The sequence below is a fragment of the Heterodontus francisci genome, chromosome 8, assembly GCF_036365525.1.
Source record: "Heterodontus francisci isolate sHetFra1 chromosome 8, sHetFra1.hap1, whole genome shotgun sequence".
Classification (NCBI taxonomy): domain Eukaryota; kingdom Metazoa; phylum Chordata; class Chondrichthyes; order Heterodontiformes; family Heterodontidae; genus Heterodontus; species Heterodontus francisci.
This window is the reverse complement of record NC_090378.1, coordinates 118810-140353: the sequence shown is the minus strand read 5'-3', so window position 1 is coordinate 140353 and position 21544 is coordinate 118810. Positions and strand designations below refer to the sequence as shown.

General features: G+C 60.2%; 1 protein-coding gene across 3 annotated transcripts in view; it reads right to left on the bottom strand.

Annotated features, from left to right (window-relative positions):
* The window catches only part of henmt1 (HEN methyltransferase 1), an 89752-nt gene that overhangs the window by 62270 nt on the left and 5938 nt on the right, over positions 1 to 21544 (bottom strand). Inside the window, exon 1 of one of the 3 annotated variants that reach the window (XM_068036546.1) lies at positions 4170 to 4257. The exons of the other annotated variants lie outside the window; for them this stretch is intronic. The gene's annotated coding sequence lies outside the window, so the exon portion shown is untranslated. Of the gene's footprint in view, positions 1 to 4169; positions 4258 to 21544 lie in introns of those variants that run through there. 3 annotated transcript variants of the gene reach the window in all.

The following is a 21544-nucleotide window of genomic DNA, read 5'->3' as shown; positions in this document are numbered from 1 at the left end:
CAGTAAGGAGAAATGATTTCTTGGAGGGGGCATCAAATGAAACTTTATGGGTGGAGTTTAGGAATAAAAAAGGGACAGCCACATTGCTAGGTGTTTATTATAGACCCCCAGATAGTCAGCGGGAAATTGAGGAGCAAATATGTGCGCAATTTGCAGAGGTGTGTAAAATTAATAGGGTAATTATATTAGGTGCTTTCAACTTTCCCAACATTAATTGGGATAGTCATCGTGTTAAGGGCTTAGATGGAGTGGAGTTCTTAAAATGTATGGAGGAGAACTTTTTAGCTCAACATGTAGAGGATCCAACAAGGGAGGGTGCAGTACTGGACCTAATTCTGGGGAATGAAGCCGAACAGGTGCTTGGTGTGTTGGTGGGGGATCATTTTGGTGATAGCAACCACAACATGGTACAATTTAAGCTGGTTATGGAGAAAGAAATAGACAAGTTGCAAAAAAAGGTTTTGGATTGGGGGAGAGCGAATTTTAGTAAAACAAGGCAGGATCTGGCCAAGGTAGACTGGAAAGAGTTAGTCGGGAAATCTACAGAAGAGCAGTGGGGGGCATTCAAAAAGGAAATGGGGAGGGTACAGGCCCAACATGTTCCCTACAGGGTAATAGGTAGGAGCAACAAGCCCAGAGAACCATGGATGATCAGAAACATTCAGGGGACGATGAGAAGGAAAAGAGAGGCTTTTAGCAAATACAAGAGCAGCAAATCAATGGAAGCATTAGTGGAGGACAGAAAGTGTAGGATGGAGCTCAAGAAAGCAATTAGGAGAGCAAAGAGAGGATATGAGAAAGCTCTGGCTGGTAAAAGTAGGGAAAATCCCAAGATATTCCATAAGTATATCAATGGGAAGAGGATAACCAGGGAAAGAGTAGGACCCATTTGGGACCAAGGGGGAAATCTGTGGGTGGAGCCAGAGGACATTGGTAGGGTGTTGAACGAATACTTCACATCTGTCTTCACCCAAGAGAACGAGGATGTAGATATGGAACTCAGAGAGACTGTGAGATTCTTGAGCAAATTGTCATAGGGAGTGACAAGGTATTGGAGGCTTTGGAAGGCTTAAAGGTGGACAAATCTCCAGGTCCGGACGATTTGTGTCCCAGGATGCTGTGGGAGGCGAGGGTGGAGATTGCAGGAGCTCTGACCCTAGTTTTTAATTCCTCTCTGGCCATGGGGGAGGTGCCAGAGGACTGGAGAACAGCTAATGTGGTCCCACTATTTAAGAAAGGTTGTAGCGATAAGCCAGGGAACTACAGACCAGTGAGTCTCATGTCAGTGGTCGGGAAACTATTGGAGAAAATTCTGAAGGAGAGAATCTATCACCACTTGGAGAGGCAAAATTTGATTGGGAATAGTCAGCATGGCTTTGTCAGAGGGAGGTCATGCCTAACAAATTTGATCGAATTTTTTGAGCATGTGATCAGGTGTGTAGATGAGGGTAGTGCAGTTGATGTAGTTGACATGGATTTCAGCAAAACCTTTGACATGGGAGACTTATCAAGAAAGCAAATGCACATGGGAGACAAGGTAACTTGATAAGGTGGATTCAAAATTGGCTTAGCTGTAGGAGACAGAGAGTGATGACAGACGGCTGTTTTAGTGACTGGAAGGCAGTGTCCAGTGGCGTACCTCAGGGATCTTTGTTCTTTGATCTGTGCTTATTGTTTGTCATTTATATAAACGACATAGATGACTATGTGGGGGGTAGGATCAGTAAGTTCGCGGATGACACAAAGGTTGGCCGAGTGGTTAACAGTGAGGTGGAGTGTCTTAGGTTACAGGAAGATATAGACGGGATGGTCAAATGGGCAGAAAAGTGGCAGATGGAATTTAACACTGAAAAGTGTGAGGTGATACACTTTGGAAGGAAAAATGTGACATGGAAGTATTCAATGAATGGCCTGACACTGGGAGGTTCTGAGGAACAAAGGGACCTTGGTGTGTTTGTCCATCGATCTCTGAAGGCAGAAGGGCAGGTTAATAGGGTGGTGAAAAAGGCATATGGGACACTTGCCTTCTTCAATCGAGGCACAGATTACAAAAGCAGGGAGGTTATGTTGGAGTTGTATAGAACTTTGATCAGGCCACAGCTGGAGTACTGTGTGCAATTCTGGTCGCCACATTATAGGAAAGATGTGATTGCACTGGAGGGGGTGCAGAGGCGATTCACCAGGATGTTGCCTGGGATGGAACATTTCAGCTATGAAGAGAGGTTGGATAGGCTTGGGTTGTTTTCGCTGGAGCAGAGAAGACTGAGGGGTGACCTGATCGAGGTGTACAAGATTATGAGGGGCATGGACAGGGTGGATAGGGAGCAGCTGTTCCCCTTGGTTGAAGGGTCAGTTACGAGGGGTCACAAGTTTAAGGTGAGCGGCGGGAGGTTTAAGGGGGATTTGAGGAAGAACTTTTTTACCCAGAAAGTGGTGACAGTCTGGAATGCCCTGCCTGGGAGGGTGGTAGAGGCAGGTTGCCTCACATCCTTTAAGAGGTACCTGGATGAGCACTTGGCACGTCATAACATTCAAGGCTATGGGCCAAGTGCTGGCAAATGGGATTAGGTAGACAGGTCAGGTGTTTTAATACATCGGTGCAGACTCGATGGGCCGAAGGGCCTCTTCTACACTATTATTCTGTGATTCTGTTGGGAGGTTCAGGGATCAGGTTTTGGGCTTTGTCCCCTGGTGTTGGAGGGTTTAAAGAACAAAGAACAGTGCAGCACAGGAACAGGCCATTCAGCCCTCCAAGCCTGCGCCGATCTTGATGCCTGCCTGAACTACAACCTTCTGCACTTCCGGGGACCGTATCCCTCTATTCCCATCCTATTCATGTATTTGTCAAGATGCCTGTTAAACGTCATTATCGTACCTGCTTCCACCAACTCCCCCGGCAGCAAGTTCCAGGCACTCACCACCCTCTGCGTAAAGAACTTGCCTCGCACATCCCCTCTAAACTTTGCCCCTCTCACCTTATACCTATGTCCCCTAGTAACTGACTCTTCCACCCTGGGAAAAAGCTTCTGACTATCCACTCTGTCCATGCTGCTCATAACTTTGTCAAACTCTATCATGTCACCCCTCCACCTCCGTCGTTCCAGTGAAAACAATCCGAGTTTATTCAACCTCTCCTCATAGCTAATACCCTCCAGACCAGGCAACATCCTGGTAAACCTCTTCTGTACCCTCTCCAAAGCGTCCACATCCTTCTGGTAGTGTGGCGACCAGAATTGCACGCAATATTCTAAGTGTGGCCTGACTAAAGTTCTGTTCAGCTGCAGCATGACTTGCCAATTTTCATACTCTATGCCCTGACCGATGAAGGCAAGCATGCCGTATGCCTTCTTGACTACCTTATCCACCTGCGTTGCCACTTTGTGACCTGTGGCCCTGTACGCCCAGATCTCTCTGCCTGTCAATACTCCTAAGGGTTCTGCCATTTACTGTGTACTTCCCACCTGCATTAGATCTTCCAAAATGCATTACCTCACATTTGTCCGGATTAAACTCCATCTGCCATTTCTCCGCCCATGTCTCCAACTGATCTATATCCTGCTGTATCCTCTGACAATCCTCATCACTGTCCGCAACTCCACCAACCTTTGTGTCGTCCGCAAACTTACCAATCAGACCAGCTACATTTTCCTCCAAATCATTTATATATACTACAAACAGCAAAAGTCCCAGCACTGATCCCTGTGGAACACCACTAGTCACATCCCTCCATTCAGAAAAGCACCCTTCCACTGCTACCCTCTGTCTTCTATGACAGAGCCAGTTCAGTATCCATCTTGCCAGCTCACCTCTGATCCCGTGTGACTTCACCTTTTGTTCCAGTCTGCCATGTGGGACCTTGTCAAAGGCTTTATTGAAGTCCACATAGATAACATCCACTGCCCTTCCTTCATCAATCATCTTTGTCACTTCCTCAAAAAACTCAATCAAATTAGTGAGACACGACCTCCCCTTCACAAAACCATACTGCCTCTCGCTAATAAGTTTGTTTGTTTCCAAATGAGAGTAAATCCTGTCCCGAAGAATCCTCTCTAATAATTTCCCTACCACTGACGTAAGGCTCACCGGCCTATAATTTCCTGGATTATCCTTGCTACCCTGATTAAACAAAGGAACAACATTGGCTATTCTCCAGTCCTCTGGGACCTCACCTGTGGCCAATGAGGATGCAAAGATTTCTGTCAAGGCCCCAGCAATTTCTTCCCTTGTCTCCCTTAGTATTCTGGGGTAGATCCCATCAGGCCCTGGGAACTTATCTACCTTAATGCTTTGCAAGACACCCAACACCTCCTCCTTTCAGGGCCCGAGTTTTGGGGTTTGTCTCCAGGTGTTGGGAGGTTTAGGGCCTGGGTTTTGGGGTTTGTCTCCAGGTGTTGGGAGGTTCAGGGCCCGGGTTTTGGGGTTAGTCCCCTCGTGTTAGGAGGTTCAGGGCCCGGGTTTCGGGGGTTTGTCCTCTGGTGTTGGAGGATTCAAGGCCTGGGTTTTGGGGTTAGTCCCACGGTGTTGGGAGGTTCAGGGCTCGGGTTTCGGTGGTTTGTCCCCCGGTGTTGGAGGGTTCAGTGCCCGGGCTTTGGGGATAGTCCCCCGGTGTCGGGAGGTTCAGGGCCCGGGTTTCAGGGGTTTGTCCCCCGGTGATGTAGGGTTCAGGGCCCGGGTTTTGGGGTTCGTCTGCCGGAGTTGGGAGGTTCAGGGCCCGGGTTCTGGGGTTTGTCCCCCGGTGTTGGGAGGTTCAGGGCCCGGGTTTTGTCCCCCGGTGTGGGGAGGTTCAGGGCCCGGGTTTTGGGTTTTGTCCCCCAGTGTGAGGAGGTTCAGGGCCTGGGTTTTGGGTTTTGTCCCCCGGTGTGAGGAGGTTCAGGGCCCGGGTTTTGTCCCCCGGTGTGAGGAGGTTCAGGGCCCGGGTTTTGCCCCCCGGTGGGGGAGGTTCAGGGCCCGGGTTTTGTCCCCGGTGTGGGGAGGTTCAGGGCCCGGGTTTTGGGTTTTTGTCCCCCGGTGTGGGGAGGTTCAGGGCCCGCGTTTTGGGTTTTGTCCCCAGGTGTGGGGAGGTTCAGGGCCCGGGTTTTGGGTTTTGTCCTCCGGTGTGGGGAGGTTCAGGGCCCGGGTTTTGTCCCCCGGTGTGGGGAGGTTCAGGGCCCGGGTTTTGTCCCCCGGTGTGGGGAGGTTCAGGGCCCGGGTTTTGTCCCCCGGTGTGGGAAGGTTCAGGGCCCGGGTTTTGTCCCCCGGTGTGGGGAGGTTCAGGGCCCGGGTTTTGTCCCCCGGTGTGAGGAGGTTCAGGGCCCGGGTTTTGTCCCCCGGTGTGGGGAGGTTCAGGGCCCGGGTTTTGTTCCCCGGTGTGAGGAGGTTCAGGGCCCGGGTTTTGGGTTTTATCCCCCGGTGTGGGGAGGTTCAGGGCCCGGGTTTTGTTCCCCGGTGTGGGGAGGTTCAGAGCCCGGGTTTTGTTCCCCGGTGTGAGGAGGTTCAGGGCCCGGGTTTTGGGTTTTGTCCCCCGGTGTGGGGAGGTTCAGCGCCCGGGTTTTGTTCCCCGGTGTGGGGAGGTTCAGTGCCCGGGTTTTGTTCCCCGGTGTGGGGAGGTTCAGGGCCCGGGTTTTGTCCCCCGGTGTTGGGAGGTTCAGGGCCCGGGTTTTGTCCCCCGGTGTGAGGAGGCTCAGGGCCCGGGTTTTGTCCCCCGGTGTGGGGAGGTTCAGGGCCCGGGTTTTGTTCCCCGGTGTGAGGAGGTTCAGGGCCCGGGTTTTGGGTTTTGTCACCCAGTGTGGGGAGGTTCAGGGCCCGGGTTTTGTTCCCCGGTGTGGGGAGGTTCAGGGCCCGGCTTTTGGGTTTTGTTCCCCGGTGTGGGGAGGTTCAGGGCCCGAGTTTTGTCCCCGGTGTGGGGAGGTTCAGGGCCCGCGTTTTGGGTTTTGTCCCCCGGTGTGTGGAGGTTCAGGGCCCGGGTTTTGGGTTTTGTCCCCCGGTGTGGGGAGGTTCAGGGCACGGGTTTTGGATTTTGTCCCCCAGTGTGGGGAGTTTCAGGGCCCGGGTTTTGTCCCCCGGTGTGGGGAGGTTCAGGGCCCGGGTTTTGGGCTTTGTCCCCCAGTGTGGGGAGGTTCAGGGCCCGGGTTTTGGGGTTTGTCCACCGGTGTTGGGAGGTTCAGGGCCCGGGTTTTGTCCCCCGGTGTTGGGAGGTTCAGGGCCGGGGTTTTGTCCCCCGGTGTTGGGAGGTTCAGGGCCCAGGTTTTGGGTTTTGTCCCCCGGTGTGGGGAGGTTCAGGGCCCGGGTTTTGGCCCCCGGTGTTGGGAGGTTCAGGGCCGGGGTTTTGTCCCCCGGTGTGGGGAGGTTCAGGGCCCGTGTTTTGTTCCCAGGTGTGGGGAGGTTCAGGGCTCGGGTTTTGGGGTTTGTCCCCCGGTGTTAGGAGGTTCAGGGCCCGTGATTTGTCCCCCGGTGTTGGGAGGTTCAGGGCCCGGGTTTTGGGTTTTGTCCCCCGGTGTGGGGAGGTTCAGGGCCCGGGTTTTGTCCCCCTGTGTGGGGAGGTTCAGGGCCCGGGTTTTGTCCCCCGGTGTGAGGAGGTTCAGGTCCCGGGTTTTGTCCCCCGGTGTGGGGAGGTTCAGGGCCCGGGTTTTGTTCCCCGGTGTGAGGAGGTTCAGGGCCCGGGTTTTGGGTTTTGTCCCCCGGTGTGGGGAGGTTCAGGGCCCGGGTTTTGTTCCCCGGTGTGGGGAGGTTCAGGGCCCGGGTTTTGTTCCCCGGTGTGAGGAGGTTCAGGGACCGGGTTTTGGGTTTTGTCCCCCGGTGTTGGGAGGTTCAGGGCCCGGGTTTTGTCCCCCGGTGTGGGGAGGTTCAGGGCCCGGGTTTTGGGTTTTGTCCCCCAGTGTGAGGAGGTTCAGGGCCCGGGTTTTGTTCCCCGGTGTAAGGAGGTTCAGGGCCCGGGTTTTGGGTTTTGTCACCCAGTGTGGGGAGGTTCAGGGCCCGGGTTTTGTTCCCCGGTGTGGGGAGGTTCAGGGCCCGGGTTTTGGGTTTTGTTGTCCGGTGTGGGGAGGTTCAGGGCCCGAGTTTTGTCCCCGGTGTGGGGAGGTTCAGGGCCCGCGTTTTGGGTTTTGTCCCCCGGTGTGTGGAGGTTCAGGGCCCGGGTTTTGGGTTTTGTCCCCCGGTGTGGGGAGGTTCAGGGCACGGGTTTTGGATTTTGTCCCCCAGTGTGGGGAGTTTCAGGGCCCGGGTTTTGTCCCCCGGTGTGGGGAGGTTCAGGGCCCGGGTTTTGGGCTTTGTCCCCCAGTGTGGGGAGGTTCAGGGCCCGGGTTTTGGGGTTTGTCCACCGGTGTTGGGAGGTTCAGGGCCCGGGTTTTGTCCCCCGGTGTTGGGAGGTTCAGGGCCGGGGTTTTGTCCCCCGGTGTTGGGAGGTTCAGGGCCCAGGTTTTGGGTTTTGTCCCCCGGTGTGGGGAGGTTCAGGGCCCGGGTTTTGGCCCCCGGTGTTGGGAGGTTCAGGGCCGGGGTTTTGTCCCCCGGTGTGGGGAGGTTCAGGGCCCGTCTTTTGTTCCCAGGTGTGGGGAGGTTCAGGGCCCGGGTTTTGGGGTTTGTCCCCCGGTGTTAGGAGGTTCAGGGCCCGTGATTTGTCCCCCGGTGTTGGGAGGTTCAGGGCCCGGGTTTTGGGTTTTGTCCCCCGGTGTGGGGAGGTTCAGGGCCCGGGTTTTGTCCCCCTGTGTGGGGAGGTTCAGGGCCCGGGTTTTGTCCCCCGGTGTGAGGAGGTTCAGGTCCCGGGTTTTGTCCCCCGGTGTGGGGAGGTTCAGGGCCCGAGTTTTGTTCCCCGGTGTGAGGAGGTTCAGGGCCCGGGTTTTGGGTTTTGTCCCCCGGTGTGGGGAGGTTCAGGGCCCGGGTTTTGTTCCCCGGTGTGGGGAGGTTCAGGGCCCGGGTTTTGTTCCCCGGTGTGAGGAGGTTCAGGGACCGGGTTTTGGGTTTTGTCCCCCGGTGTGGGGAGCTTCAGGGCCCGGGTTTTGTCCCCCGGTGTGGGAGGTTCAGGGCCCGGGTTTTGTTCCCCGGTGTAGGGAGGTTCAGGGCCCGGGTTTTGACCCCCGGTGTGAGGAGGTTCAGGGCCCGGGTTTTGACCCCCGGTGTCAGGAGGTTCAGGGCCCGGGTTTTGTCCCCCAGTGTGGGGAGGTTCAGGGCCCGGGTTTTGTTCCCCAGTGTGGGGAGGTTCAGGGCCCGGGTTTTGTTCCCCGGTGTGGGGAGGTTCAGGGCCCGGGTTTTGTCCCCGGTGTGGGGAGGTGCAGGGCCCGGGTTTTGGGTTTTGTCCCCCGGTGTGGGGAGGTTCAGGGCCCGGGTTTTGGGTTTTGTCCCCCGGTGTGGGGAGATTCAGGGCCCGGGTTTTGGGTTTTGTCCCCCGGTGTGGGGAGGTTCAGGGCCCGGGTTTTGGGTTTTGTCCCCCAGTGTGAGGAGGTTCAGGGCCCGGGTTTTGGGTTTTGTCCCCCGGTGTGAGGAGGTTCAGGGCCCGGGTTTTGTCCCCCGGTGTGAGGAGGTTCAGGGCCCGGGTTTTGCCCCCCGGTGGGGGAGGTTCAGGGCCCGGGTTTTGTCCCCGGTGTGGGGTGGTTCAGGGCCCGGGTTTTGGGTTTTTGTCCCCCGGTGTGGGGAGGTTCAGGGCCCGGGTTTTGTCCCCCGGTGTGGGGAGGTTCAGGGCCCGGGTTTTGTCCCCCGGTGTGGGGAGGTTCAGGGCCCGGGTTTTGTCCCCCGGTGTGGGGAGGTTCAGGGCTCGGGTGTTGTCCCCCGGTGTGAGGAGGTTCAGGGCCCGGGTTTTGGGTTTTGTTCCCCGGTGTGGGGAGGTTCAGGGCCCGGGTTTTGGGTTTTGTTCCCCGGTGTGGGGAGGTTCAGGGCCCGGGTTTTGGGTTTTGTCCCCCGGTGTCGGGAGGTTCAGGGCCCGGGTTTTGTTCCCCGGTGTGAGGAGGTTCAGGGCCCGGGTTTTGTCCCCCGGTGTGGGGAGGTTCAGGGCCCGGGTTTTGTTCCCCGGTGTGGGGAGGATCAGGGCCTGGGTTTTGGGTTTTGTCCCCCGTTGTGAGGAGGTTCAGGGCCCGGGTTTTGGGTTTTGTTCCCCGGTGTGAGGAGGTTCAGGGCCCGGGTTTTGGATTTTGTTCCCCGGTGTGGGGAGGTTCAGGGCCCGGGTTTTGGGTTTTGTCCCCCGGTGTGGGGAGGTTCAGGGCCCGGGTGATGGGTTTTGTCCCCCGGTGTGGGGACGTTCAGGGACCGGGTTTTGTCCCCCGGTGTGGGGAGATTCAGGGCCCGGGTTTTGTCACCCGGTGTGGGGAGGTTCAGGGCCCGGGTTTTGGGTTTTGTCCCCCGGTGTGGGGAGGTTCAGGGTCCGGGTTTTGGGTTTTGTCCCCCGGTGTGAGGAGGTTCAGGGCCCGGGTTTTGGGTTTTGTCCCCCGGTGTGGGGAGGTTCAGGGCCCGGGTTTTGGATTTTGTTGTCCGGTGTGGGGAGGTTCAGGGCCCGGGTTTTGGGTTTTGTTTTCCGGTGTGGGGAGGTTCAGGGCCCGGGTTTTGTTCCCCGGTGTGGGGAGGTTCAGGGCCCGGGTTTTGTTGTCCGGTGTGGGGAGGTTCAGGGCCCGGGTTTTGTTGTCCGGTGTGGGGAGGTTCAGGGCCCGGGTTTTGTTCCCCGGTGTGAGGAGGTTCAGGGACCGGGTTTTGGGTTTTGTCCCCCGGTGTGGGGAGCTTCAGGGCCCGGGTTTTGTTCCCCGGTGTGGGAGGTTCAGGGCCCGGGTTTTGTTCCCCGGTGTAGGGAGGTTCAGGGCCCGGGTTTTGACCCCCGGTGTGAGGAGGTTCAGGGCCCGGGTTTTGACCCCCGGTGTCAGGAGGTTCAGGGCCCGGGTTTTGTCCCCCAGTGTGGGGAGGTTCAGGGCCCGGGTTTTGTTCCCCAGTGTGGGGAGGTTCAGGGCCCGGGTTTTGTTCCCCGGTGTGGGGAGGTTCAGGGCCCGGGTTTTGTCCCCGGTGTGGGGAGGTGCAGGGCCTGGGTTTTGGGTTTTGTCCCCCGGTGTGGGGAGGTTCAGGGCCCGGGTTTTGGGTTTTGTCCCCCGGTGTGGGGAGATTCAGGGCCCGGGTTTTGGGTTTTGTCCCCCGGTGTGGGGAGGTTCAGGGCCCGGGTTTTGGGTTTTGTCCCCCAGTGTGAGGAGGTTCAGGGCCCGGGTTTTGGGTTTTGTCCCCCGGTGTGAGGAGGTTCAGGGCCCGGGTTTTGTCCCCCGGTGTGAGGAGGTTCAGGGCCCGGGTTTTGCCCCCCGGTGGGGGAGGTTCAGGGCCCGGGTTTTGTCCCCGGTGTGGGGTGGTTCAGGGCCCGGGTTTTGGGTTTTTGTCCCCCGGTGTGGGGAGGTTCAGGGCCCGGGTTTTGTCCCCCGGTGTGGGGAGGTTCAGGGCCCGGGTTTTGTCCCCCGGTGTGGGGAGGTTCAGGGCCCGGGTTTTGTCCCCCGGTGTGGGGAGGTTCAGGGCTCGGGTGTTGTCCCCCGGTGTGAGGAGGTTCAGGGCCCGGGTTTTGGGTTTTGTTCCCCGGTGTGGGGAGGTTCAGGGCCCGGGTTTTGGGTTTTGTTCCCCGGTGTGGGGAGGTTCAGGGCCCGGGTTTTGGGTTTTGTCCCCCGGTGTCGGGAGGTTCAGGGCCCGGGTTTTGTTCCCCGGTGTGAGGAGGTTCAGGGCCCGGGTTTTGTCCCCCGGTGTGGGGAGGTTCAGGGCCCGGGTTTTGTTCCCCGGTGTGGGGAGGATCAGGGCCTGGGTTTTGGGTTTTGTCCCCCGTTGTGAGGAGGTTCAGGGCCCGGGTTTTGGGTTTTGTTCCCCGGTGTGAGGAGGTTCAGGGCCCGGGTTTTGGATTTTGTTCCCCGGTGTGGGGAGGTTCAGGGCCCGGGTTTTGGGTTTTGTCCCCCGGTGTGGGGAGGTTCAGGGCCCGGGTGATGGGTTTTGTCCCCCGGTGTGGGGACGTACAGGGACCGGGTTTTGGGTTTTGTCCCCCGGTGTGGGGAGATTCAGGGCCCGGGTTTTGTCACCCGGTGTGGGGAGGTTCAGGGCCCGGGTTTTGGGTTTTGTCCCCCGGTGTGGGGAGGTTCAGGGTCCGGGTTTTGGGTTTTGTCCCCCGGTGTGAGGAGGTTCAGGGCCCGGGTTTTGGGTTTTGTCCCCCGGTGTGGGGAGGTTCAGGGCCCGGGTTTTGGATTTTGTTGTCCGGTGTGGGGAGGTTCAGGGCCCGGGTTTTGGGTTTTGTTTTCCGGTGTGGGGAGGTTCAGGGCCTGGGTTTTGTTCCCCGGTGTGGGGAGGTTCAGGGCCCGGGTTTTGTTGTCCGGTGTGGGGAGGTTCAGGGCCCGGGTTTTGTTGTCCGGTGTGGGGAGGTTCAGGGCCCGGGTTTTGTTGTCCGGTGTGGGGAGGTTCAGGGCCCGGGTTTTGTTCCCCGGTGTGGGGAGGTTCAGGGCCCGGGTTTTGGGTTTTCTCCCCCGGTGTGGGGAGGTTCAGGGCCCGGGTTTTGTTCCCCGGTGTGGGGAGGTTCAGGGCCCGGGTTTTGTTCCCCGGTGTGTGGAGGTTCAGGGCCCGGGTTTTGGGTTTTGTTGTCCGGTGTGGGGAGATTCAGGGCCCGGGTTTTGTTGTCCGGTGTGGGGAGGTTCAGGGCCCGGGTTTTGTTGTCCGGTGTGGGGAGGTTCAGGGCCCGGGTTTTGTTGTCCGGTGTGGGGAGGTTCAGGGCCCGGGTTTTGTTGTCCGGTGTGGGGAGGTTCAGGGCCCGGGTTTTGTTCCCCGGTGTGGGGAGGTTCAGGGCCCGGGTTTTGTTCCCCGGTGTGGGGAGGTTCAGGGCCCGGGTTTTGTTGTCCGGTGTGGGGAGGTTCAGGGCCCGGGTTTTGTTGTCCGGTGTGGGGAGGTTCAGGGCCCGGGTTTTGTTGTCCGGTGTGGGGAGGTTCAGGGCCCGGGTTTTGTTGTCCGGTGTGGGGAGGTTCAGGGCCCGGGTTTTGTTGTCCGGTGTGGGGAGGTTCAGGGCCCGGGTTTTGTTGCCCGGTGTGGGGAGGTTCAGGGCCCGGGTTTTGTTGTCCGGTGTGGGGAGGTTCAGGGCCCGGGTTTTGGGTTTTGTTGTCCGGTGTGGGGAGTTTCAGGGCCCGGGTTTTGTTGTCCGGTGTGGGGAGGTTCAGGGCCCGGGTTTTGTTGCCCGGTGTGGGAAGGTTCAGGGCCCGGGTTTTGTTGTCCGGTGTGGGGAGGTTCAGGGCCCGGGTTTTGTTGTCCGGTGTGGGGAGGTTCAGGGCCCGGGTTTTGGGTTTTGTTCCCCGGTGTGGGGAGGTTCAGGGCCCGGGTTTTGGGTTTTGTTGTCCGGTGTGGGGAGGTTCAGGGCCCGGGTTTTGGGTTTTGTTCCCCGGTGTGGGGAGGTTCAGGGCCCGGGTTTTGGGTTTTATTCCCCGGTGTGGGGAGGTTCAGGGCCCGGGTTTTGGGTTTTGTTCCCCGGTGTGGGGAGGTTCAGGGCCCGGGTTTTGGGTTTTGTTGTCTGGTGTGGGGAGGTTCAGGGCCCGGGTTTTGTTCCCCGGTGTGGGGAGGTTCAGGGCCCGGGTTTTGTTGTCCGGTGTGGGGAGGTTCAGGGCCCGGGTTTTGTTCCCCGGTGTGGGGAGGTTCAGGGCCCGGGTTTTGTTGTCCGGTGTGGGGAGGTTCAGGGCCCGGGTTTTGTTGTCCGGTGTGGGGAGGTTCAGGGCCCGGGTTTTGTTGTCCGGTGTGGGGAGGTTCAGAGCCCGGGTTTTGTTGTCCGGTGTGGGGAGGTTCAGGGCCCGGGTTTTGTTGTCCGGTGTGGGGAGGTTCAGGGCCCGGGTTTTGGGTTTTATTCCCCGGTGTGGGGAGGTTCAGGGCCCGGGTTTTGTTCCCCGGTGTGGGGAGGTTCAGGGCCCGGGTTTTGGGTTTTATTCCCCGGTGTGGCGAGGTTCAGGGCCCGGGTTTTGGGTTTTATTCCCCGGTGTGGGGAGGTTCAGGGCCCGGGTTTTGTTGTCCGGTGTGGGGAGGTTCAGGGCCCGGGTTTTGTTGTCCGGTGTGGGGAGGTTCAGGGCCCGGGTTTTGTTGTCCGGTGTGGGGAGGTTCAGGGCCCGGGTTTTGTTCCCCGGTGTGGGGAGGTTCAGGGCCCGGGTTTTGTTCCCCGGTGTGGGGAGGTTCAGGGCACGGGTTTTGTTCACTGGTGTGGGGAGGTTCAGGGCCCGGGTTTTGGATTTTGTTGTCCGGTGTGGGGAGGTTCAGGGCCCGGGTTTTGTTGTCCGGTGTGGGGAGGTTCAGGGCCCGGGTTTTGTTCCCCGGTGTGGGGAGGTTCAGGGCCCGGGTTTTGGGTTTTGTTGTCCAGTGTGGGGAGGTTCAGGGCCCGGGTTTTGTTCCCCGGTGTGGGGAGGTTCAGGGCCCGGGTTTTGTTCCCCGGTGTGTGGAGGTTCAGGGCCCGGGTTTTGGGTTTTGTTGTCCGGTGTGGGGAGGTTCAGGGCCCGGGTTTTGTTGTCCGGTGTGGGGAGGTTCAGGGCCCGGGTTTTGTTGTCCGGTGTGGGGAGGTTCAGGGCCCGGGTTTTGTTGTCCGGTGTGGGGAGGTTCAGGGCCCGGGTTTTGTTGTCCGGTGTGGGGAGGTTCAGGGCCCGGGTTTTGTTGTCCGGCGTGGGGAGGTTCAGGGCCCGGGTTTTGTTGTCCGGTGTGGGGAGGTTCAGGGCCCGGGTTTTGTTCCCCGGTGTGGGGAGGTTCAGGGCACGGGTTTTGTTCACTGGTGTGGGGAGGTTCAGGGCCCGGGTTTTGGATTTTGTTGTCCGGTGTGGGGAGGTTCAGGGCCCGGGTTTTGTTGTCCGGTGTGGGGAGGTTCAGGGCCCGGGTTTTGTTCCCCGGTGTGGGGAGGTTCAGGGCCCGGGTTTTGGGTTTTGTTGTCCAGTGTGGGGAGGTTCAGGGCCCGGGTTTTGTTCCCCGGTGTGGGGAGGTTCAGGGCCCGGGTTTTGTTCCCCGGTGTGTGGAGGTTCAGGGCCCGGGTTTTGGGTTTTGTTGTCCGGTGTGGGGAGGTTCAGGGCCCGGGTTTTGTTGTCCGGTGTGGGGAGGTTCAGGGCCCGGGTTTTGTTGTCCGGTGTGGGGAGGTTCAGGGCCCGGGTTTTGTTCCCCGGTGTGGGGAGGTTCAGGGCCCGGGTTTTGTTCCCCGGTGTGGGGAGGTTCAGGGCCCGGGTTTTGTTCCCCGGTGTGTGGAGGTTCAGGGCCCGGGTTTTGGGTTTTGTTGTCCGGTGTGGGGAGGTTCAGGGCCCGGGTTTTGTTGTCCGGTGTGGGGAGGTTCAGGGCCCGGGTTTTGTTGTCCGGTGTGGGGAGGTTCAGGGCCCGGGTTTTGTTGTCCGGTGTGGGGAGGTTCAGGGCCCGGGTTTTGTTGTCCGGTGTGGGGAGGTTCAGGGCCCGGGTTTTGTTGTCCGGCGTGGGGAGGTTCAGGGCCCGGGTTTTGTTGTCCGGTGTGGGGAGGTTCAGGGCCCGGGTTTTGTTCCCCGGTGTGGGGAGGTTCAGGGCACGGGTTTTGTTCACTGGTGTGGGGAGGTTCAGGGCCCGGGTTTTGGATTTTGTTGTCCGGTGTGGGGAGGTTCAGGGCCCGGGTTTTGTTGTCCGGTGTGGGGAGGTTCAGGGCCCGGGTTTTGTTCCCCGGTGTGGGGAGGTTCAGGGCCCGGGTTTTGGGTTTTGTTGTCCAGTGTGGGGAGGTTCAGGGCCCGGGTTTTGTTCCCCGGTGTGGGGAGGTTCAGGGCCCGGGTTTTGTTCCCCGGTGTGTGGAGGTTCAGGGCCCGGGTTTTGGGTTTTGTTGTCCGGTGTGGGGAGGTTCAGGGCCCGGGTTTTGTTGTCCGGTGTGGGGAGGTTCAGGGCCCGGGTTTTGTTGTCCGGTGTGGGGAGGTTCAGGGCCCGGGTTTTGTTCCCCGGTGTGGGGAGGTTCAGGGCCCGGGTTTTGTTCCCCGGTGTGGGGAGGTTCAGGGCCCGGGTTTTGGGTTTTATTCTCCGGTGTGGGGAGGTTCAGGGCCCGGGTTTTGGGTTTTATTCCCCGGTGTGGGGAGGTTCAGGGCCCGGGTTTTGGGTTTTATTCCCCGGTGTGGGGAGGTTCAGGGCCCGGGTTTTGTTCCCCGGTGTGGGGAGGTTCAGGGCCCGGGTTTTGTTCCCCGGTGTGGGGAGGTTCAGGGCCTGGGTTTTGTTGTCCGGTGTGGGGAGGTTCAGGGCCCGGGTTTTGTTCCCCGGTGTGGGGAGGTTCAGGGCCCGGGTTTTGTTCCCCGGTGTGGGGAGGTTCAGGGCCCGGGTTTTGTTGTCCGGTGTGGGGAGGTTCAGGGCCCGGGCTTTGTTGTCCGGTGTGGGGAGGTTCAGGGCCCGGGTTTTGTTGTCCGGTGTGGGGAGGTTCAGGGCCCGGGTTTTGTTGTCCGGTGTGGGGAGGTTCAGGGCCCGGGTTTTGTTGCCCGGTGTGGGGAGGTTCAGGGCCCGGGTTTTGTTGTCCGGTGTGGGGAGGTTCAGGGCCCGGGTTTTGGGTTTTGTTGTCCGGTGTGGGGAGTTTCAGGGCCCGGGTTTTGTTGTCCGGTGTGGGGAGGTTCAGGGCCCGGGTTTTGTTGCCCGGTGTGGGAAGGTTCAGGGCCCAGGTTTTGTTGTCCGGTGTGGGGAGGTTCAGGGCCCGGGTTTTGTTCCCCGGTGTGGGGAGGTTCAGGGCCCGGGTTTTGTTGTCCGGTGTGGGGAGGTTCAGGGCCCGGGTTTTGTTGTCCGGTGTGGGGAGGTTCAGGGCCCGGGTTTTGTTGTCCGGTGTGGGGAGGTTCAGGGCCCGGATTTTGTTGTCCGGTGTGGGGAGGTTCAGGGCCCGGGTTTTGGGTTTTATTCCCCGGTGTGGGGAGGTTCAGGGCCCGGGTTTTGTTCCCCGGTGTGGGGAGGTTCAGGGCCCGGGTTTTGGGTTTTATTCCCCGGTGTGGGGAGGTTCAGGGCCCGGGTTTTGGGTTTTATTCCCCGGTGTGGGGAGGTTCAGGGCCCGGGTTTTGTTGTCCGGTGTGGGGAGGTTCAGGGCCCGGGTTTTGTTGTCCGGTGTGGGGAGGTTCAGGGCCCGGGTTTTGTTGTCCGGTGTGGGGAGGTTCAGGGCCCGGGTTTTGTTGTCCGGTGTGAGAAGGTTCAGGGCCCGGGTTTTGTTGTCCGGTGTGGGGAGGTTCAGGGCCCGGGTTTTGTTGTCCGGTGTGGGGAGGTTCAGGGCCCGGATTTTGTTCCCCGGTGTGGGGAGGTTCAGGGCCCGGGTTTTGGGTTTTGTTCCCCGGTGTGGGGAGGTTCAGGGCCCGGGTTTTGGGTTTTGTTGTCCGGTGTGGGGAGGTTCAGGGCCCGGGTTTTGTTCCCCGGCGTGGGGAGGTTCAGGGCCCGGGTTTTGTTCCCCGGTGTGGGGAGGTTCAGGGCCCGGGTTTTGGGTTTTGTTCCCCGGTGTGGGGAGGTTCAGGGCCCGGGTTTTGTTGTCCGGTGTGGGGAGGTTCAGGGCCCGGGTTTTGTTGTCCGGTGAGGGGAGGTTCAGGGCCCGGGTTTTGTTCCCCGGTGTGGGGAGGTTCAGGGCCCGGGTTTTGTTCCCCGGTGTGGGGAGATTCAGGGCCCGGGTTTTGGGTTTTGTTCCCCGGTGTGGAGAGGTTCAGGGCCCGGGTTTTGGATTTTGTTGTCCGGTGTGGGGAGGTTCAGGGCCCGGGTTTTGTTCCCCGGTGTGGGGAGGTTCAGGGCCCGGGTTTTGGGTTTTGTTGTCCAGTGTGGGGAGGTTCAGGGCCCGGGTTTTGTTCCCCAGTGTGGGGAGGTTCAGGGCCCGGGTTTTGTTGTCCGGTGTGTGGAGGTTCAGGGCCCGGGTTTTGGGTTTTGTTGTCCGGTGTGGGGAGGTTCAGGGCCCGGGTTTTGTTGTCCGGTGTGGGGAGGTTCAGGGCCCGGGTTTTGTTGTCCGGTGTGGGGAGGTTCAGGGCCCGGGTTTTGTTCCCCGGTGTGGGGAGGTTCAGGGCCCGGGTTTTGTTCCCCGGTGTGGGGAGGTTCAGGGCCCGGGTTTTGGGTTTTATTCCCCGGTGTGGGGAGGTTCAGGGCCCGGGTTTTGGGTTTTATTCCCCGGTGTGGGGAGGTTCAGGGCCCGGGTTTTGGGTTTTATTCCCCGGTGTGGGGAGGTTCAGGGCCCGGGTTTTGTTCCCCGGTGTGGGGAGGTTCAGGGCCCGGGTTTTGTTCCCCGGTGTGGGGAGGTTCAGGGCCCGGGTTTTGTTGTCCGGTGTGGGGAGGTTCAGGGCCCGGGTTTTGTTCCCCGGTGTGGGGAGGTTCAGGGCCCGGGTTTTGTTCCCCGGTGTGGGGAGGTTCAGGGCCCGGGTTTTGTTGTCCGGTGTGGGGAGGTTCAGGGCCCGGGCTTTGTTGTCCGGTGTGGGGAGGTTCAGGGCCCGGGTTTTGTTGTCCGGTGTGGGGAGGTTCAGGGCCCGGGTTTTGTTGTCCGATGTGGGGAGGTTCAGGGCCCGGGTTTTGTTGCCCGGTGTGGGGAGGTTCAGGGCCCGGGTTTTGTTGTCCGGTGTGGGGAGGTTCAGGGCCCGGGTTTTGGGTTTTGTTGTCCGGTGTGGGGAGTTTCAGGGCCCGGGTTTTGTTGTACGGTGTGGGGAGGTTCAGGGCCCGGGTTTTGTTGCCCGGTGTGGGAAGGTTCAGGGCCCGGGTTTTGTTGTCCTGTGTGGGGAGGTTCAGGGCCCGGGTTTTGTTGTCCAGTGTGGGGAGGTTCAGGGCCCGGGTTTTGGGTTTTGTTCCCCGGTGTGGGGAGGTTCAGGGCCCGGGTTTTGGGTTTTGTTGTCCGGTGTGGGGAGGTTCAGGGCCCGGGTTTTGGGTTTTGTTCCCCGGTGTGGGGAGGTTCAGGGCCCGGGTTTTGGGTTTTATTCCCCGGTGTGGGGAGGTTCAGGGCCCGGGTTTTGGGTTTTGTTGTCTGGTGTGGGGAGGTTCAGGGCCCGGGTTTTGGGTTTTGTTCCCCGGTGTGGGGAGGTTCAGGGCCCGGGTTTTGGGTTTTATTCCCCGGTGTGGGGAGGTTCAGGGCCCGGGTTTTGTTGTCCGGTGTGGGGAGGTTCAGGGCCCGGGTTTTGGGTTTTGTTGTCCGGTGTGGGGAGGTTCAGGGCCCGGGTTTTGGGTTTTGTTGTCCGGTGTGGGGAGGTTCAGGGCCCGGGTTTTGGGTTTTGTTGTCCGGTGTGGGGAGGTTCAGGGCCCGGGTTTTGGGTTTTATTCCCCGGTGTGGGGAGGTTCAGGGCACGGGTTTTGGGTTTTGTTCCCCGGTGTGGGGAGGTTCAGGGCCCGGGTTTTGGGTTTTATTCCCCGGTGTGGGGAGGTTCAGGGCCCGGGTTTTGGGTTTTGTTGTCCGGTGTGGGGAGGTTCAGGGCCCGGGTTTTGGGTTTTGTTGTCCGGTGTGGGGAGGTTCAGGGCCCGGGTTTTGGGTTTTATTCCCCGGTGTGGGGAGGTTCAGGGCCCGGGTTTTGGCTTTTGTTCCCCGGTGTGGGGAGGTTCAGGGCCCGGGTTTTGGGTTTTATTCCCCGGTGTGGGGAGGTTCAGGGCCCGGGTTTTGTCCCCCGTTGTGGGGAGGTTCAGGGCCCGGGTTTTGGGTTTTGTCCCCCGGTGTGGGGAGGTTCAGGGCCCGGGTTTTGGGTTTTGTTGTCCGGTGTGGGGAGGCTCAGGGCCCGGGTTTTGTTGTCCGGTGTGGGGAGGTTCAGGGCCCGGGTTTTGTTCCCCGGTGTGGGGAGGTTCAGGGCCCGGGTTTTGTCCCCCGGTGTGGGGAGGTTCAGGGCCCGGGTTTTGGGTTTTGTTGTCCGGTGTGGGGAGGTTCAGGGCCCGGGTTTTGTTGTCCGGTGTGGGGAGGTTCAGGGCCCGGGTTTTGGGTTTTGTTGTCCGGTGTGGGGAGGTTCAGGGCCCGGGTTTTGTTCCCCGGTGTGGGGAGGTTCAGGGCCCGGGTTTTGTTCCCCGGTGTGGGGAGGTTCAGGGCCCGGGTTTTGGGTTTTGTTGTCCGGTGTGGGGAGGTTCAGGGCCCGGGTTTTGTTCCCCGGTGTGGGGAGGTTCAGGGCCCGGGTTTTGTTGTCAGGTGTGGGGAGGTTCAGGGCCCGGGTTTTGGGTTTTGTTCCCCGGTGTGGAGAGGTTCAGGGCCCGGGTTTTGGATTTTGTTGTCCGGTGTGGGGAGGTTCAGGGCCCGGGTTTTGTTCCCCGGTGTGGGGAGGTTCAGGGCCCGGGTTTTGGGTTTTGTTGTCCAGTGTGGGGAGGTTCAGGGCCCGGGTTTTGTTCCCCAGTGTGGGGAGGTTCAGGGCCCGGGTTTTGTTGTCCGGTGTGTGGAGGTTCAGGGCCCGGGTTTTGGGTTTTGTTGTCCGGTGTGGGGAGGTTCAGGGCCCGGGTTTTGTTGTCCGGTGTGGGGAGGTTCAGGGCCCGGGTTTTGTTGTCCGGTGTGGGGAGGTTCAGGGCCCGGGTTTTGTTCCCCGGTGTGGGGAGGTTCAGGGCCCGGGTTTTGTTCCCCGGTGTGGGGAGGTTCAGGGCCCGGGTTTTGGGTTTTATTCCCCGGTGTGGGGAGGTTCAGGGCCCGGGTTTTGGGTTTTATTCCCCGGTGTGGGGAGGTTCAGGGCCCGGGTTTTGGGTTTTATTCCCCGGTGTGGGGAGGTTCAGGGCCCGGGTTTTGTTCCCCGGTGTGGGGAGGTTCAGGGCCCGGGTTTTGTTGTCCGGTGTGGGGAGGTTCAGGGCCCGGGTTTTGTTGTCCGGTGTGGGGAGGTTCAGGGCCCGGGTTTTGTTCCCCGGTGTGGGGAGGTTCAGGGCCCGGGTTTTGTTCCCCGGTGTGGGGAGGTTCAGGGCCCGGGTTTTGTTGTCCGGTGTGGGGAGGTTCAGGGCCCGGGCTTTGTTGTCCGGTGTGGGGAGGTTCAGGGCCCGGGTTTTGTTGTCCGGTGTGGGGAGGTTCAGGGCCCGGGTTTTGTTGTCCGATGTGGGGAGGTTCAGGGCCCGGGTTTTGTTGCCCGGTGTGGGGAGGTTCAGGGCCCGGGTTTTGTTGTCCGGTGTGGGGAGGTTCAGGGCCCGGGTTTTGGGTTTTGTTGTCCGGTGTGGGGAGTTTCAGGGCCCGGGTTTTGTTGTCCGGTGTGGGGAGGTTCAGGGCCCGGGTTTTGTTGCCCGGTGTGGGAAGGTTCAGGGCCCGGGTTTTGTTGTCCTGTGTGGGGAGGTTCAGGGCCCGGGTTTTGTTGTCCAGTGTGGGGAGGTTCAGGGCCCGGGTTTTGGGTTTTGTTCCCCGGTGTGGGGAGGTTCAGGGCCCGGGTTTTGGGTTTTGTTGTCCGGTGTGGGGAGGTTCAGGGCCCGGGTTTTGGGTTTTGTTCCCCGGTGTGGGGAGGTTCAGGGCCCGGGTTTTGGGTTTTATTCCCCGGTGTGGGGAGGTTCAGGGCCCGGGTTTTGGGTTTTGTTCCCCGGTGTGGGGAGGTTCAGTGCCCGGGTTTTGGGTTTTGTTGTCTGGTGTGGGGAGGTTCAGGGCCCGGGTTTTGGGTTTTGTTCCCCGGTGTGGGGAGGTTCAGGGCCCGGGTTTTGGGTTTTATTCCCCGGTGTGGGGAGGTTCAGGGCCCGGGTTTTGGGTTTTGTTGTCCGGTGTGGGGAGGTTCAGGGCCCGGGTTTTGGGTTTTGTTGTCCGGTGTGGGGAGGTTCAGGGCCCGGGTTTTGGGTTTTGTTGTCCGGTGTGGGGAGGTTCAGGGCCCGGGTTTTGGGTTTTATTCCCCGGTGTGGGGAGGTTCAGGGCACGGGTTTTGGGTTTTGTTCCCCGGTGTGGGGAGGTTCAGGGCCCGGGTTTTGGGTTTTATTCCCCTGTGTGGGGAGGTTCAGGGCCCGGGTTTTGGGTTTTGTTGTCCGGTGTGGGGAGGTTCAGGGCCCGGGTTTTGGGTTTTGTTGTCCGGTGTGGGGAGGTTCAGGGCCCGGGTTTTGGGTTTTATTCCCCGGTGTGGGGAGGTTCAGGGCCCGGGTTTTGGCTTTTGTTCCCCGGTGTGGGGAGGTTCAGGGCCCGGGTTTTGGGTTTTATTCCCCGGTGTGGGGAGGTTCAGGGCCCGGGTTTTGTCCCCCGGTGTGGGGAGGTTCAGGGCCCGGGTTTTGGGTTTTGTCCCCCGGTGTGGGGAGGTTCAGGGCCCGGGTTTTGGGTTTTGTTGTCCGGTGTGGGGAGGTTCAGGGCCCGGGTTTTGTTGTCCGGTGTGGGGAGGTTCAGGGCCCGGGTTTTGTTCCCCGGTGTGGGGAGGTTCAGGGCCCGGGTTTTGTCCCCCGGTGTGGGGAGGTTCAGGGCCCGGGTTTTGGGTTTTATTCCCCGGTGTGGGGAGGTTCAGGGCCCGGGTTTTGGGTTTTGTTCCCCGGTGTGGGGAGGTTCAGGGCCCGGGTTTTGGGTTTTGTTGTCCGGTGTGGGGAGATTCAGGGCCCGGGTTTTGTTCCCCGGTGTGGGGAGGTTCAGGGCCCGGGTTTTGTTCCCCGGTGTGGGGAGGTTCAGGGCCCGGGTTTTGGGTTTTGTTCCCCGGTGTGGGGAGGTTCAGGGCCCGGGTTTTGTTCCCCGGTGTGGGGAGGTTCAGGGCCCGGGTTTTGGGTTTTGTTGCCCGGTGTGGGGAGGTTCAGGGCCCGGGTTTTGTTCCCCGGTGTGGGGAGG